This window comes from Gorilla gorilla, chromosome 1 (genome assembly GCF_029281585.2).
Source record: "Gorilla gorilla gorilla isolate KB3781 chromosome 1, NHGRI_mGorGor1-v2.1_pri, whole genome shotgun sequence".
Taxonomy (NCBI): Eukaryota; Metazoa; Chordata; class Mammalia; order Primates; family Hominidae; genus Gorilla; species Gorilla gorilla.
The window spans coordinates 148,360,942-148,379,351 of NC_073224.2; the positions used below are offsets into that span (position 1 = coordinate 148,360,942).

General features: G+C 43.7%; 1 pseudogene; it reads right to left on the bottom strand.

The window, feature by feature from the left end:
* Positions 1 to 16,506: 16,506 nt before the first annotated feature.
* LOC101143515 (large ribosomal subunit protein eL39-like) lies at positions 16,507 to 16,786 on the bottom strand (annotated as a pseudogene).
* Positions 16,787 to 18,410: the final 1,624 nt, after the last annotated feature.

Below are 18,410 nucleotides of genomic sequence, written 5' to 3' on the forward strand. Positions count from 1 at the left end.
CCCTTCCGTGTTTTATCCAAAATACTTGCCCTTCTTACCACAGTAGCCCAAGGCTAGTTACTCATTAGCTTCCTAGTACCTATGGGCCTTTTCCTATTCCAAGACCCCAGCTCTCTCCTTTGCTCTCATTAGCACAGTCCTCTCCTCATGTGTCCCACTTTGAGTTCTTCCTAAGATCCAGCACGAAAATACTCAGATGGGATTTCCATTTAACATGGCTTTTCATTACATGGTTTTGCTTATTACACGGATCAAATCAAGTTCTGAAACCATAATTACATTGGGAAAGGCTGCTCGCCAGCCCCAGAGTCAGCAGGGAGGGTGGAGTTGTGGGTGCACTGACGACTTTTCAGTGAAAACAGTTAAGACTGTGTTATCTCACAGATGAAGCAGGGAAGCTGTGACTATTCTTCCCATATTAGAGAACATATGTAGGAACATATTAGGAACAGAGACGTGGCTTGTCCAAGCTTCCATGGGTGGAGCTCAGGGATCTCCTGAATTGTGGTTGGAGCCGCAGATGGAAGGCCTTCCTCTTCCTACTGTGTGGCAGCCTCATGACTTCCTAGACATCTCTGCCTCTCCCCTAACCCTCTCAGGCCATTCCTTGCCCTGGCAGATGGCTACTGCCAAGATTCTACCTTTGTGGAGGAAGGAAGGCTATGATGTATTTGTTCATGCACTGGTTCATTCATCCTGACTTTTTTTGCTCTTTCACAGAACCAGACAGTAGGGCAAAATCCAAGGTGGTGCTGGAGCATCTCAATTGTATGGGATTCTCCTGTCAGCTCAGCATCAGAGTCATCCCATAACGAAAAGCTTTTCTACCATTTGCCTGGAACTGGGGCCTAGACCAGATGACATGGGTCTCTTCCAGGTCCCCCAGATGCTTAGGTTGGGTCCAAGTTACACTGAAAACGATCCAGTGAATTTCCAGTCTGGTCCACACCCATCATTCCCGGAGCTGAGTGACTCAGGGCTCCAGAAGATACCTCAGTGCTAAGTCATCATCCCTGAGGGAAGAATGTTTCACGTTCAGGGATTCTGTCACCTGTGCTCTGGAAGCAAGTTCTAGGCCTTTTCACCCCAGCTTTCACTTTCATCCTGGGGTTTGCTATGGGAGCTAGCATTCTGCTACCCCATTTCCAGCTCGAGTGTAGTGACATTGCCGCGTTCTGTGAAGATTGTTTAGTGGGTCATGGCATCCTTGACCACCTCCTCCCTTTAGCCAATTTTTGATTTATTAAACAAAGTAGAGAGAAGAAACGTAGATGGCGTACATGGGATTTAGGGTATGGGGCTGTCCGCATGGCCTGGAGGCTGACCTACAGGAGATTGTGGGCGCAGCTCTCAGTCACATGTTGTGGGTGTGTACACACACACATGGCTCAGCCTTCATTCATGGATCCTTCGGGTCTCTGTCCCTTGTGCTTTGATGCTACTGAGCTCTGGAACTTTAAGTCCGTAGCTGAGTTCTGTTCTGCCCACAGGTGACGCAGCTTCTGAATCTGAAATGCTGCTCTGGGTGATTTAGCACTGAGGTATCTTCTGAAGCCCTGAGTCAAAAATCTTTTCAGCGACTCAACCATAGGCATCTAGGAAGACAAGCTTCCAGATTCACTGAGAACAGACTGTACGTACTGACATGCTGACATTAACTCCCATTCCCTGTAGGGACTTTCTCATGTGGAAGAGCAAATGCTGAGTGCTGGCAGGACCCTGGCAGTTTGATGATTTCCAGTGTTACCATTAGTCACTATGTGTACATTCTGCAGGTCCTCGTGTGGCCACTGCAGGGCACCAGCCTTTGGAAACAAATACACAGCTTTTGAGAAGCTGCTCATCTTTCATATATATGTGTCTAACTTTGACACACAATACATGTATATTTTTATTATATTAATAAATCATAAGTAACCTAAATGTCTACCCACAAGAGAATGATTAGATAAATTGTGGTGTACCCATAAATGGAATAATCTGTAGTCATTAAAAATCAGGCTTGGCAAACAAAAACATAAAGTGGGGAAAGGACTGCCTGTTCAACAAATGGTGTTGGGATAATTGGCTAGCCACATACGGGAGAATGAAACTGGATCCTCATCTCTCACCTTATACAAAAATCAACTCAAGATGGATCAAGGACTTAAATCTAAAGCCTGAAATTATAAAAATTCTCTAAGATAACATTGGACAAACCCTTCTAGACATTGGCCTAGGCAAAGATTTCATGACCAAGAACCCAAAAGCAAATGCAGCAAAAACAAAGATAAATAGCTAGGACTTAATTAAACTGAAGAGCTTTTGCACAGCAAAAGGAACAGTCATCAGAGTAAACAGACAACCCACAGAGTGGGAGAAAATCTTCACAATCTATACATCTGACAAAGGACTAATATCCAGAATCTAAAAAGAGCTCAAACAAATGAGCAAGAAAAAAACAAACAGTCCTATCAAAAGTGGGCTAAGGACATGAATAGACAATTCTCAAAAGAAGATATACAAATGGCCAACAAACATATGAAAAAATGCTCAACATCATTAATGATCAGGGAAATGCAAATCAAAACCATAATATGATATCACCTTACTCCTGCAAGAATGGCCATAATCAATAAATAAAAAAATAATGGATGTTGGTGTGGATGTGGTGAAAAGGGAACATTTCTACACTGCTGATGGGAATGTAAACTAGTACAACCACTATGGAAAACAGTGTGGCGAATCTTTAAAGAACTAAAAGTAGAACTACCATCTGATCCAGCAGTCCCACTACTGGGTGTTTACCCAGATGAAAAGAAGTCATTATATGAAAAAGATACTTGCACAGGCATGTTCATAGCAGCACAATTTGCAATTGCAAAATCGTGGAACCAACCCAAATGCTCATCAATCAACAATTAACTAAAGAAATTGTAATATATATATATGATGGAATACTACTCAGCCATAAAAAGCAATGAATTAATGGCATTTACACCAACCTGAATGGGATTGGAGACTATTATTCTATGTGAAGTAACTCAGGAATGGAAAACCAAACGTCATATGTTTTCACTCATAAGTGGGAGCTAAGCCATGAGAATGCAAAGGCTTAAGAATGACACAATGGACTTTGGGGACTCAGGGAGAAAGGGTGGGAAGGGTATGAGGGATAAAAGAATACAAATTGGGTTCAGTGTATACTGCTCAGGAGATGGGTGCACCAAAATCTCACAAATCACCACTAAAGCGCTTCCTCATGTAACCAACTACTACCTGTTCCCCAAAAACCTATGGAAATTAAAAGATGTATATATATCAGGCTTGGTCTGGAGTGGTGGCTCACGCCTGTAATCCCAGCACTTTGGGATGCTGAGTTGGTAGGATCACTTGAGCCCAGGAGTTCAAGATCAGTCTGGGCAACATGGCAAAACCCCCTCTTTACAATATATATATATATATTTTAAATCAGGCTGATGTTACAGAGAAGTTCTTATGGTATTTTGCTAAGCAAAAAAAGCAAGCTGTGGGGGAGGAGCCAAGATGGGCGAATAGGAACAGCTCCGGTCTACAGCTCCCAGCGTGAGCGACGCAGAAGACGGGTGATTTCTGCATTTCCATCTGAGGTACCGGGTTCATCTCACTAGGGAGTGCCAGACAGTGGGCGCAGGCCAGTGGGTGCGCGCACCGTGCGTGAGCTGAAGCAGGGCGAGGCATTGCCTCACCTGGGAAGCGCAAGGGGTCAGGGAGTTCCCTTTCCGAGTCAAAGAAAGGGGTGACGGACGCACCTGGAAAATCGGGTCACTCCCACCCGAATATTGCGCTTTTCAGACCGGCTTAAAAAACGGCGCACCACGAGACTATATCCCACACCTGACTCGGAGGGTCCTACGCCCACGGAATCTCGCTGATTGCTAGCACAGCAGTCTGAGATCAAACTGCAAGGCGGCAGCGAGGCTGGGGGAGGGGCGCCCGCCATTGCCCAGGCTTGCTTAGGTAAACAAAGCAGCCGGGAAGCTCCAACTAGGTGGAGCCCACCACAGCTCAAGGAGGCTTGCCTGCCTCTGTAGGCTCCACCTCTGGGGGCAGGGCACAGACAAACAAAAAGACAGCAGTAACCTCTGCAGACTTAAATGTCCCTGTCTGACAGCTTTGAAGAGAGCAGTGGTTCTCCCAGCACGCAGCTGGAGATCTGAGAACGGGCAGACTGCCTCCTCAAGTGGGTCCCTGACCCCTGACCCCCGAGCAGCCTAACTGGGAGGCACCCCCCCAGCAGGGGCACACTGACACCTCACACGGCAGGGTATTCCAACAGACCTGCAGCTCAGGGTCCTGTCTGTTAGAAGGAAAACTAACAAACAGAAAGGACATCCACACCGAAAACCCATCTGTACATCACCATCATCAAAGACCAAAAGTAGATAAAACCACAAAGATGGGGAAAAAACAGAACAGAAAAACTGGAAACTCTAAAACGCAGAGCACCTCTCCTCCTCCAAAGGAACGCAGTTCCTCACCAGCAACGGAACAAAGCTGGATGGAGAATGATTTTGACGAGCTGAGAGAAGGCGGCTTCAGACGATCAAATTACTCTGAGCTACGGGAGGACATTCAAACCAAAGGCAAAGAAGTTGAAAACTTTGAAAAAAATTTAGACGAATGTATAACTAGAATAACCAATACAGAGAAGTGCTTAAAGGAGCTGATGCAGCTGAAAACCAAGGCTCAAGAACTAGGTGAAGAATGCAGAAGCCTCAGGAGCTGATGCGATCAACTGGAAGAAAGGGTATCAGCAATGGAAGATGAAATGAATGAAATGAAGCGAGAAGGGAAGTCTAGAGAAAAAAGAATAAAAAGAAATGAGCAAAGCCTCCAAGAAATATGGGACTATGTGAAAAGACCAAATCTACGTCTGATTGGTGTACCTGAAAGTGACAGGGAGAATGGAACCAAGTTGGAAAACACTCTGCAGGATATTATCCAGGAGAACTTCCCCAATCTAGCAAGGCAGGCCAACATTCAGATTCAGGAAATACAGAGAACGCCACAAAGATACTCCTCGAGAAGAGCAACTCCAAGACACATAATTGTCAGATTCACCAAAGTTGAAATGAAGGAAAAAATGTTAAGGGCAGCCAGAGAGAAAGGTCGGGTTACCCTCAAAGGGAAGCCCATCAGACTAACAGCGGATGTCTCGGCAGAAACCCTACAAGCCAGAAGAGAGTGGGGGCCAATATTCAACATTCTTAAAGAAAAGAATTTTCAACCCAGAATTTCATATCCAGCCAAACTAAGCTTCATAAGTGAAGGAGGAATAAAATACTTTACAGACAAGCAAATGCTGAGAGATTTTGTCACCACCAGGCCTGCCCTAAAAGAGCTCCTGAAGGAAGCGCTAAACATGGAAAGGAACAACCGGTACCAGCCGCTGCAAAATCATGCCAAAATGTAAAGACCATTGAGACTAGGAAGAAACTGCATCAACTAATGAGCAAAATCACCAGCTAACATCGTAATGACAGGATCAAATTCACACATAACAATATTGACTTTAAACGTAAATGGACTAAATTCTCCAATTAAAAGACACAGACTGGCAAGTTGGATAAAGAGTCAAGACCCATCAGTGTGCTGTATTCAGGAAACCCATCTCACGTGCAGAGACACACATAGGCTCAAAATAAAAGGATGGAGGAAGATCTACCAAGCAAATGGAAAACAAAAAAAGGCAGGGGTTGCAATCCTAGTCTCTGATAAAACAGACTTTAAACCAACAAAGATCAAAAGAGACAAAGAAGGCCATTACATAATGGTAAAGGGATCAATTCAACAAGAGGAGCTAACTATCCTAAATATATATGCACCCAATACAGGAGCACCCAGATTCATAAAGCAAGTCCTGAGTGACCTACAAAGAGACTTAGACTCCCACACATTAATAATGGGAGACTTTAACACCCCACTGTCAACATTAGACAGATCAACGAGACAGAAAGTCAACAAGGATACCCAGGAATTGAACTCAGCTCTGCACCAAGCAGACCTAATAGACATCTACAGAACTCTCCACCCCAAATCAACAGAATATACATTTTTTTCAGCACCACACCACACCTATTCCAAAATTGACCACATAGTTGGAAGTAAAGCTCTCCTCAGCAAATGTAAAAGAACAGAAATTATAACAAACTATCTCTCAGACCACAGTGCAATCAAACTAGAACTCAGGATTAAAAATCTCACTCAAAGCCGCTCAACTACATGGAAACTGAACAACCTGCTCCTGAATGACTACTGGGTACATAACGAAATGAAGGCAGAAATAAAGATGTTCTTTGAAACCAACGAGAACAAAGACACAACATACCAGAATCTCTGGGATGCATTCAAAGCAGTGTGTAGAGGGAAATTTATAGCACTAAATGCCCACAAGAGAAAGCAGGAAAGATCCAAAATTGACACCCTAACATCACAATTAAAAGAACTAGAAAAGCAAGAGCAAACACATTCAAAAGCTAGCAGAAGGCAAGAAATAACTAAAATCAGAGCAGAATTGAAGGAAATAGAGACACAAAAAACCCTTCAAAAAATCAATGAATCCAGGAGCTGGTTTTTTGAAAGGATCAACAAAATTGATAGACCGCTAGCAAGACTAATAAAGAAAAAAAGAGAGAAGAATCAAATAGACACAATAAAAAATGATAAAGGGGATATCACCACCGATCCCACAGAAATACAAACTACCATCAGAGAATACTACAAACACCTCTACGCAAATAAACTAGAAAATCTAGAAGAAATGGATACATTCCTCGACACATACACTCTCCCAAGACTAAACCAGGAAGAAGTTGAATCTCTGAATAGACCAATAACAGGAGCTGAAATTGTGGAAATAATCAATAGTTTACCAACCAAAAAGAGTCCAGGACCAGATGGATTCACAGCCGAATTCTACCAGAGGTACAAGGAGGAACTGGTACCATTCCTTCTGAAACTATTCCAATCAATAGAAAAAGAGGGAATCCTCCCTAACTCATTTTATGAGGCCAGCATCATTCTGATACCAAAGCCTGGCAGAGACACAACCAAAAAAGAGAATTTTAGACCAAGATCCTTGATGAACATTGATGCAAAAATCCTCAATAAAATACTGGCAAACCGAATCCAGCAGCACATCAAAAAGCTTATCCACCATGATCAAGTGGGCTTCATCCCTGGGATGCAAGGCTGGTTCAATATACGCAAATCAATAAATGTAATCCAGCATATAAACAGAGCCAAAGACAAAAACCACATGATTATCTCAATAGATGCAGAAAAAGCCTTTGACAAAATTCAACAACCCTTCATGCTAAAAACTCTCAATAAATTAGGTATTAATGGGACGTATTTCAAAAGAATAAGAGCTATCTATGACAAACCCACAGCCAATATCATACTGAATGGGCAAAAACTGGAAGCATTCCCTTTGAAAACTGGCACAAGACAGGGATGCCCTCTCTCACCGCTCCTATTCAACATAGTGTTGGAAGTTCTGGCCAGGGCAATCAGGCAGGAGAAGGAAATAAAGGGTATTCAATTAGGAAAAGAGGAAGTCAAATTGTCCCTGTTTGCAGACGACATGATTGTTTATCTAGAAAACCCCATTGTCTCAGCCCAAAATCTCCTTAAGCTGATAAGCAACTTCAGCAAAGTCTCAGGATACAAAATCAATGTACAAAAATCACAAGCATTCTTATACACCAACAACAGACAAACAGAGAGCCAAATCATGAGTGAACTCCCATTCACAATTGCTTCAAAGAGAATAAAATACCTAGGAATCCAACTTACAAGGGATGTGAAGGACCTCTTCAAGGAGAACTACAAACCACTGCTCAAGGAAATAAAAGAGGATACAAACAAATGGAAGAACATTCCATGCTCATGGGTAGGAAGAATCAATATCGTGAAAATGGCCATACTGCCCAAGGTCATTTACAGATTCAATGCCATCCCCATCAAGCTACCAATGACTTTCTTCACAGAATTGGAAAAAACTACTTTAAAGTTCATATGGAACCAAAAAAGAGCCCGCATTGCCAAGTCAATCCTAAGCCAAAAGAACAAAGCTGGAGGCATCACACTACCTGACTTCAAACTATACTACAAGGCTACAGTAACAAAAACAGCATGGTACTGGTACCAAAACAGAGATATAGATCAATGGAACAGAACAGAGCCCTCAGAAATAACGCCGCATATCTACAACTATCTGATCTTTGACAAACCTGAGAAAAACAAGCAATGGGGAAAGGATTCCCTATTTAATAAATGGTGCTGGGAAAACTGGCTAGCCATATGTAGAAAGCTGAAACTGGATCCCTTTCTTACACCTTATACAAAAATCAATTCAAGATGGATTAAAGATTTAAACGTTAGACCTAAAACCATAAAAACCCTAGAAGAAAACCTAGGCATTACCATTCAGGACATAGGCGTGGGCAAGGACTTCATGTCCAAAACACCAAAAGCAATGGCAACAAAAGACAAAATTGACAAACGGGATCTAATTAAACTAAAGAGCTTCTGCACAGCAAAAGAAACTACCATCAGAGTGAACAGGCAACCTACAACATGGGAGAAAATTTTCGCAACCTACTCATCTGACAAAGGGCTAATATCCAGAATCTACAATGAACTCAAACAAATGTACAAGAAAAAAACAAACAACCCCATCAAAAAGTGGGCGAAGGATATGAACAGACACTTCTCAAAAGAAGACATTTATGCAGCCAAAAAACACATGAAAAAATGCTCATCATCACTGGCCATCAGAGAAATGCAAATCAAAACCACTATGAGATATCATCTCACACCAGTTAGAATGGCAATCATTAAAAAGTCAGGAAACAACAGGTGCTGGAGAGGATGTGGAGAAATAGGAACACTTTTACACTGTTGGTGGGACTGTAAACTAGTTCAACCATTCTGGAAGTCAGTGTGGCGATTCCTCAGGGATCTAGAACTAGAAATACCATTTGACCCAGCCATCCCATTACTGGGTATATACCCGAAGGACTATAAATCATGCTGCTATAAAGACACATGCACACGTATGTTTATTGCGGCATTATTCACAATAGCAAAGACTTGGAACCAACCCAAATGTCCAACAATGATAGACTGGATTAAGAAAATGTGGCACATATACACCATGGAATACTATGCAGCCATAAAAAAGGATGAGTTCATGTCCTTTGTAGGGACATGGATGAAATTGGAAACCATCATTCTCAGTAAACTATCGCAAGAACAAAAAACCAAACACCGCATATTGTCACTCATAGGTGGGAATTGAACAATGAGATCACATGGACACAGGAAGGGGAATATCACACTCTGGGGACTGTTGTGGGGTGGGGGGAGGGGGGAGGGATAGCATTGGGAGATATACCTAATGCTAGATGACGAGTTAGTGGGTGCAGTGCACCAGCATGGCACATGTATACGTATATAACTAACCTGCACAATGTGCACATGTACCCTAAAACTTAAAGTATAATTAAAAATAAAAAAAAAATAAAAAAAAAAAGAATGGGTGTTTTTGGAGGGGCTGAGAGGAATGGGGAAATGTTGTCAAAGAGTACAATGTTTTAGTTGAGACAGGAAGAATACATTTTGTTGAGATCTACAGCACAGCATGGTGACTGTAGTTAACAATGAAGTATTGTGTATTTCAAAATTGCTAAGACAATAAATTTCAAATGTTCTCACCACACAAAAAAAAAAAGCAAGCTGTAAAATTTTTTATGCAAAATGTGAACCCAATTTTGGACTCATTCCCCAACAAAAACAACAAAAACCAATGTTGTACATACTGTGTATATATGTGTATATAAACACTGAAAAATACCAAACCAATAAATGTGAATATTCGTCTCTTTATGCTTTTCTGTGTTTTCTTGCAGTGGTTGTGTATTAATTTTTGAAGTGCTATTGTGTTTTTCTAAAAGGACACTTATGAATGGCATGTTTTGAAAACTCGTAGGGTAAGACCTTGAACCTTCCACCAACATACGCAAACTGTGCATGGAAATCAAGTGCTGCTGACGTGAGCTGGGCCCAGGGATTGCAGTTCAAGGATTACCAGGGGCATGGCTGTAACCTTCCGCTTCATATCCCTGAGCTGATTAGTCCCCTAATCAACTGATAAAGTAAAATAACACATGTTGTTCATAAGGGCAGCATAGCTCACATTCTTCACCCACATGGTGGGGCGTCTGGCCTGTGAGGGTCCCCTCCCTCTGCTTGGCTGCTCAGCTTGCCTGTAGCCGGTCCATATTCAGGGACAAGCAGGCACCACCAGCTTGACACCTGCTAGCACCTATCATCATTGAGCTCCATCACCTGCTGGTGACCCACATTAATACCCTTAGGGGCAGAGGATCCTGGCTACCTTCACCCTAACACTAACCAAATGAACCCCAAAGGCAGGCTGGACAAGGAGTCGCAGATGATGGCACATGGCCTGAAAGATGTGGGAAGGATTGGAGAACAAGTTGCCTGCTTTGCCTTGGTGGTGGGGAGGAGAGGGGTGAGGGCAGGGCATGTAGGCTTCCTGCTGGTTGTGTTCATGGGTTCCAGGCATCTCGCATCAGCTGAAAGCCCCTCTGATCCATTGCCCAGATGCTGGCCATTGTAAAAAATGAAACAAACAAACAAAAAACCCTGCTCCTTTGCCCTTCCAAAGAGACAAAACATGAGACCCAACCCCTTTTGGTCTTGGTCTCTAAGAGGTTCGACCTTTAGGGTGATGTATGGAGTTTGGCTTTTGAGGGTCTAGAGGGGCACATGGGCAGTGCAGGTGTTAAGTAAGGGTGGCAAAGTAACAAAAGAGACTTGGCACTCATTCAGTCATTCATTTGTCCACCTAATGCTTGTTGAGTGCTTACTATGTGCACTGGGGTTACAGCAGGGAACACTACATATCAGGACCATGGTCTCATGGAACTCATATTCCAGGGTGACAGGAGGGAGATGAGAAGTAGTGAGTAAGACGTAATTATAGTGATAAGCATTCTAAGGAAACTATAACAGCATGATGTGGTAGAGAGAACCTGAATGTAATGGTACTTGGCTCCTGCATTATGCCCATAATGTCCACTGGGGCCCCTGCAGGGAGCATGGGAAATGATTCTCAGTAAAGTAGGAGGGGCCCCCCTGCCAAGGGCATCACAATTGAAATGAGGCTACTCTGTTTCTCTCCGTGTGTGTGTGTGCGTGTGTGTGTGTGTGTGTGTGTGTGTGTGTGTGTGTGTACTGGGGCGCTCCCTGTCAGCCTACATTGTTTTTCTCCTGAAACTTAAGGTGTGTGTCTTAGTCTGTTCATGCTCCCACAATAAATACCTTAGACTAGGTAATTATTCTGTTGTTTATAAAACAAAAGAAATCTATTTCTCACAGTTCTGGAGGCTGAGAAGTCCAAGAACTGTGCCGGCAGAGTCAGTGTTGAGTGAGGGCCCATTCTAGTCTATGTTTGGTGCCTTCTATGTTTCCTCACATAGTGGAAAGGGGCACGAGAGCTCCCTCGAGCCTTTTTTTTTTTTTTTGACATGGAATCTCGCTCTGTCGCCCAGGTTGGAGTGTGGTGGCTCGATCTCAGCTCACTGCAAACTCCACCTCCCAGGTTCAAGTGATTCTCATGCCTCAGCCTCCAGAGTAGAATTTTTCTTCCCCCCCAGTAAGGGCACTAATCCCATCCATGAAGGTGGAACCCTCATGATGTAATCACTTCCCCAAAGCCCCACCTGTTAATACTATTACATTGGGTATTAGGTGCCAACATGTGAATTTTCGGGGAACACCAACATTCAGACCATAGTAACATGTTTGGACTTGTCTCACTGAACAGTAAAGAGAACCCAGGAGATTGGTTTATATGTGGGCCTTTTAGATCATGGAAGGAGTTCAAAGGAGTACTGGGATCCCACGTAGATGGAGAAGACAACAGGGATCTGGCTTGATTGCTCCTATTCCCCTTCCCTCTGCCTCAGAGCCCAGCTTGATGAGCTCATGTCTGAGCTTTCTGGAGAGAGCAGCTGCAGACAGAGCAGGAGAAGCTCCTGTCACTGAGGATGCCGAGAGACACAGGACTGGAAGCAGTCTGGCTGTGCATGGTTACATGGCTATGTTTCCAGTATAAGAAATGCTCAGTCATGCTATTATTGCCATGATTTTAATAATGAAATACGAGACAGTAATAGGAAGGGGCCATTCCATACAAACGTAGCTTCAGTGCTGAGATTCCTGGGCACTCAGCCTAATTTTGGCATCTGAAAGGCCTGCAGGTTTGGGAGGACAGGGGGCCTGCTCCCTCTAGGAAGCCAGGATGGCAGCCAGGATTGGGACAGTGGGCTTGTCAAAAGGTGGGAAGTGTGAGAGAGGAAGATGCAGGTGCCACAGAGGAGTGCAGAGGACTCTTCATGAGCTCCTTGAGATATTTCTGGGACTCTCAGACTTAGAGGTAGGCCCAAGATATGGGTTTGGGAATGCTAATAATGTAAAACGTTAAATTTTCTTTACTTAGTACAACATTAAATAGCAAATTAAAAAAAACCCACATGGCAAATAGAGGAGATGGACCATGAAAATTGTATGAAATAAAAAAGCTTTATATTTTAAAACTTTGAAAGATATTGTTTTCCTACAGATCTGGGTTCAAGAAATGCTCTGGCACTGACAATATATATGGCATTAAGTCACTTGACCTCTCTGCTCCACTCTTTTCTCATCTGTAAAGTGGATATAATAATACTACCCATGTGGTTATTGAAAGGATTAAATGAGATAATAATGTGCATAAGACACATTATTAGTCCAGGGTCTGGCATGCAGTAAGTGCTCAATAACTAGGTAGAGGCTCCAGCATGGCAGCCCATTCCTACTCCCAGTCTGAACTGGTCTGGGGAAACTTGGGTGTGGACACAATGTGCTATTCAGCTTTCTCAGGTAATGATCCATTAGAAGGGACTGTTGGGTCCTCATGCTTTGCAGGTCACAGAGGGTGAGATATTCTATATGGGGATGTAGGTATGACAGACAGGGAAAGACAAGGAACAGGGCCAGCTTCAAAGGTATGCAACCTGTGCAGTCTCATCAGGCCCTGTCTGCAAAAGGACCATGTGCTTGGTTTAATGTTGTGCTGTCACCATCTTGAAATTCTTAATAATTTTCTCTTTGAACTTGTGTCTTGTAAGTGAAGTCTGATGGGATGATGGAGTATGCATGTTGAGGAGATGCATGCAATACATGGGTCTGCCATTCCTTGCTGTTCCATTTGTATGTAGCATTCATCATGCCTCATGGATCACATAATGTGGGTGTACCCACAATGCGTGGGAGTTTGGGCAAAGTAAGTACAAGATGAAGGTGTTTCTATCACTGAGCAAGCTGGGTCCCTGCCAAAAGGCCATGCTGTCCATTCAAATCAGAACTTGTTATGAATGCGGAAAGAAGGCAATGGCATTCTAAGAAACAAAAAACGACCAAGGAAACCTATCACCTTTTCTTACTCCCTTGCATTTGCCAGCCACTTTCAGGGAAAAATAAGGATGTAGAAGGAAAGAAAAGATAGGCCAAACCATTGCTCTTTTTCCTTTCAGTCCTTCCTTATTCATTAGTAAACTGAAGATAGAGAGTGTTGGTAGAACATGCGCGCAGCAAGTTGTGCAATGAAAACAATTTCATTAATTTTGTGTAGTGTCTCCACTGTTCCAGAAAGCATGAAATACATAGGCATGGCCTGGCGCGGTGGCTCATGCCTGTAATCCCAGCACTTTGGGAGGCCGAGGCGGGCAGATCATGAGGTCAGGAGTTCAAGACTAGCCTGGCTGACATAGTGAAACCTCGTCTCTACTAAAAATACAAAAATTAGCCAGGCATGGTGGCATGAGCCTGTAATCGCAGCTACTCAGGAGGCTGAGGCAGGAGAATTGCTTGAACCTGGGAGGCGGAGGTTGCAGTGAGCTGAGATTGCACCACTGCATTCCAGCCTGGGTGACAGAGCAAGACTCTGTCTCAGGGGGAAAAAAAAATACATAGGCATATGCACACCATGAAATGCAAACTATACAATTTCAGTGACTCTACATAGAAATTATATGCCCTTATATTTGCATGTAAAACAGGTTTTGTGCAATATAGAGCTGAATGGTAAAATTCATGCTAATAATTGAAAACATCCATTTTTCTTTACTTAGAACAACATTAAATAGCAAATAAAAAACATATGGTGAATATAGACCATGAAAAAGTACATGAAAGAAATATAAAATTCATATTTTAATATTTTTAAAGGCCTTTTTTCCTGCTTTTTTAGTAAGAAACTCTATGTTGTCATTTTGCACTGGGCCCAACGAATTATGTAGTCAGTCCTGGCAGCCAGTTGATATATGTGTTGCAGAGTTTTAAAATTTTTCCATGTCACCCTCGTTGGGCCCCAGGGGAGCTTCCCCGCCACCTGGGCCATCTGGACCACCATGGAGCAAAGTTGAGTAGGGCTGTGTTGTCAGAGAGAGCCTCACTGGGCAAACAGCCTCCTCCTTTTTTTCTTGGATTTATCTTTCTTTTTCTAGAGAATGGCAAAGTCTAGAGTGCTCAGATGAAGGTGCTGGTCACCCTCAGCCAGATTTTCACTAAGGCTTCAGGCCTGCCTATCGCCTGTAAAAAAACTTGGCTCCTTCTATCTCACCGGGAGACAACTAGGGAGAGCTTGTGGCCAAAGCTCCATCCAGGAAGACTCCCTGTAGGCATGTGTGTGTGTGTGTGTGTGTATCTGTGTGTGTGTGTATCTGCATGTGTGTGTGTATCTGTGTGTGTGTGTGTGTGTGTGTGTGTGTATGTATCTCCCTCAGGGCTTGTCTTCCTAGCAGGGGCTTGTTCACAGCTTGGTTGGGACCCCCGCACTCTCATCTCAGTGTAAACAACCGTGAGAGTCGGCTCCCAGAATCCGTCCCCATGCCTTTCTCTCCTGGGCACCTGTCAGCACTCCAGGGTTTGGAGGGAGAGTGGTGAGGGCTGATGAACTGGTGAGAGGCCCTGGGAGAGGCTGTGCTGGGAGGGTGGACCTGCTAGGGAGGGCACCTCCCCTGCTGAGGAAGCAGCAACGGCGGGGATGTGAGGAACTCTTCTGTAACGAGCGAGCGAGGACAGGGGCATCAATCACCACCAGCGGTGACACCGTCCCAGCTCCTCCTGTCAGCAGCTGGCTTCTCTCCTCACCTCTTCTGGGAGTGGGGATGTGGAGGCGTCCTAAGTGAGTGCGATGTGTGCCAGGCAGGGCCTTTCCAAGGCTGCAGTGACCGCTCACTGCCACCTCTTGAGTACGTTTGCTCGAGTTGAATTGTCTGTGTCCAAAGAATTGTTCCAACCAGAGCAAAACAAAACCCTTACAATGACACAAATGACTGAGACAGGGGCAGGGTTACAGATTTGTCTTTCACGGTACCATTTTTGGTCAATGGGGGAGCCAAGGAATATTGCTGGGAAAATTCATCCACTCATGCATTGCTTTTATTATCTACCTATTTTATAAAAGAAGTCCTGGGATTCAAAGATGAATAAGACACACTTAATGTCCTTAAAAGCAGACACCTTAATAGGGAGGACAGCAGAGTAATAACAGAATTATCAAATACATACAGCACCACTGGCCGGGCTGTAATCCCGCCATCAACAAAGAGCTGAGGGTACCTAAAGGAGAAATTGCCTAACTCTGAACAGATTCAGGGAAGTTGTCGTGTGAAGTGACATACCAGCTGGACCTGAAGAATGTGTAGGAGTTTTCCAGGAGGTTAAAGTGTGTGTGTGCAGGAGGCAAAGAGGCAGAAGTTGGTGTGTAGCCTAGTTTATCCTAGAAGGGGGAAAAGGGAATGTAAAGGTATGAAAGTATAGATGAGCAAGTAAGGGCAGATACCAGGGGATTTGGGAACGGTGAGGAAGCTGAAAGCTCTGGAGTGATCAGCCCTTCTAGATTGTGGGGTCCAGGGAGGGTGTGAGGAAAGAGGTGGCAATTGCTCTGGGCCTCTGCTGATGGAGTATTTTGACTGGCAGAGCTAGAGAGGAGAGTATTCCAGGAGATTCTGGGCCTCTGCTGATGGAATATTTTGACTGGCAGAGCTAGAGAGGAGAGTATTCCAGGAGATGAGATAGTACAGACTGAGTAGAAAACCCAGGGCATGTTTGCGTGACAGCAACGTTTAGCTGATGTGGAGAGAAAATGAATAGCAGAAATGGTCAGAAAGAAGGTCTGCCTAAGAGTTTGGACTTTAATTCCTTTGGCAAATGGGAACCATTAAAGTTTTTTTGTTAGTGGTTTTGTTGTCATTGGTCTCTCTCTCTCTCAGTCTCGTGCACGCATTTTTTTTGTAAAGACAGAGTCTATGTTTCCAGGCTGGTGTCAAACTTCTTCTTCTTCTTTTTTTTTTTTAAATGAAAGGCCTCACGTATTTATTACTGAACCCAGCCAACCAACATGTTTATAACAGATTCAGAGAGGAAAACATGTTGAACTCTCCAGATAGTGGTGACATTTTCAGCTTGATATGGTAACATGATTGTGATGTTCAGACAGCATAAATATGTGTGCCATCTCATGTGCAATTCCTTATAGACCCAGCTTGGTTCTTCTCCAATGTCTCCTTTTGGAGTTGTACCTGATTTTATTACCAGTTTTCATCTGAATCCACTGGGGAATAGGATGATTTTGCTTTTGTTTCTTGGCCAGGAACTACTTAATTCTGAAAGTCTTGTGAAAAGACATGGCGAGAAGCGGAGTCAAGCACACACCACGATGGCGGAGACAGGAAGAGAGGGCGCTGGTGTCAAACCTCTGGCCTCAGTGATACTCCTACCTCAGCCTCCCAAAGCACGGGGATTCAGGCAAGAGCCACTGGACCCAGCCCTCATTATTGTTTTTGAGGTATAATTTACATGCAGTAAAATTCATCCTTTTTAGCATTCTATGAGCTTTGGCCAATGTATGTATTCATATAAACACCACCACAGTGAAGCTATAGAATGTTTCCAACATGTCATGACGTTTGTTTATGCCTCTGTAGTCAACCTTTCCCCCCACACTAGCCCCTCAAAACCACCAATGTGGCCAGGTGTGGTGGCTCATGCCTGTAATCCCAACACTTTGGGAGGCTGAGGCGGATGGATCACCTGAGGTCAGGAGTTCAAGACCAGCCTGACCAATATGGTGAAACCCTGTTTCTACTACAAATACAAAAAATTAGCCGGGCGTGGTGGCAGGTGCCTATGATCCCAGCTATTCAGGAGGCTGAGGCAGGAGAATCCTTGAACCCGGGAGGCGGAGGTTGCAGTGAGCTGAGATCGTGCCATTGCATTCCAACCTGGGCAACAGAGCGAAACTCCATCTCAAAACAACAACAACAACAACAACAACAAAACACCGATCTGTTGTCCATCTCTATAGTCTTCCCTTTTACAGAATGTCCTATACATGGAATCATATAGGAAGCAGCTTCTTAAATGTGGTTTCTTTCACTTAAAATAACACATTTGAGATTCATCTATGTTTTTGGGTGTGTCAAGAGTCTGTCACTTTCCTTGTTAAGTAGTATTCTATTGTGTGGATATACCCTTTGTTTATCCACTCACCATTTGAAGGGCATTTGGGCTATTTCCGGATTGGGACGATTATAAATAAACCTACCATCAACATTCATGTACAGGATTTTGTGTGAACATAAGTTTTCAATTCACTTGGGTAAATTCCCAGATAAATAAGAGTAAGATTGTTGAGTTGAATAAGTGTTTATAAATGTATGCTCAACTTTATTTTAAAAAGAAACCTACCGGCCGTGGCTCACACCTGTAATCCCAGCACTTTGGGAGGCCAAGGCGGGCGGATCACCTGAGGTCAGGAGTTCGAAACCAGCCTGGCCAACATGGAGAAACCTGTCTCAACTGAAATACAAAAAACAATTAGCCAGACATGGTGGCATGCGTTGTAGTCCCAGCTACTGGGGAGGCTGAGGCAGGGGAATCGCTTGAACCCGGGAGGTGGAGGTTGCAGTGAGCCAGGATTGCGCCACTGCATTCCAGCCTGGAGACAGAGCAAGATTCCATCTAAAAAAATAAATAAATAAAAGAAACCCGCCAAACTATTTTCCAAAGTAGATGTAGTATTTGCAAGTTCTAATTATCCACATCCTCACCAGCACTTAGCACAGGCACACCTGGTTTTATTGTGCATTGCTTTATTGTGCTTCACAAATACTGTGCTTTTTACTAATTGAAGGTCTGCGGCAACCCCGCATTGAGCAAGTCTATTGGTGCCATTTTTCCAACAGCAAGTGTTCACTTTGGGTCTCTGTGTCACAGTTTGGTAATTCTCACAGTATTTCAAATGTTTTCAT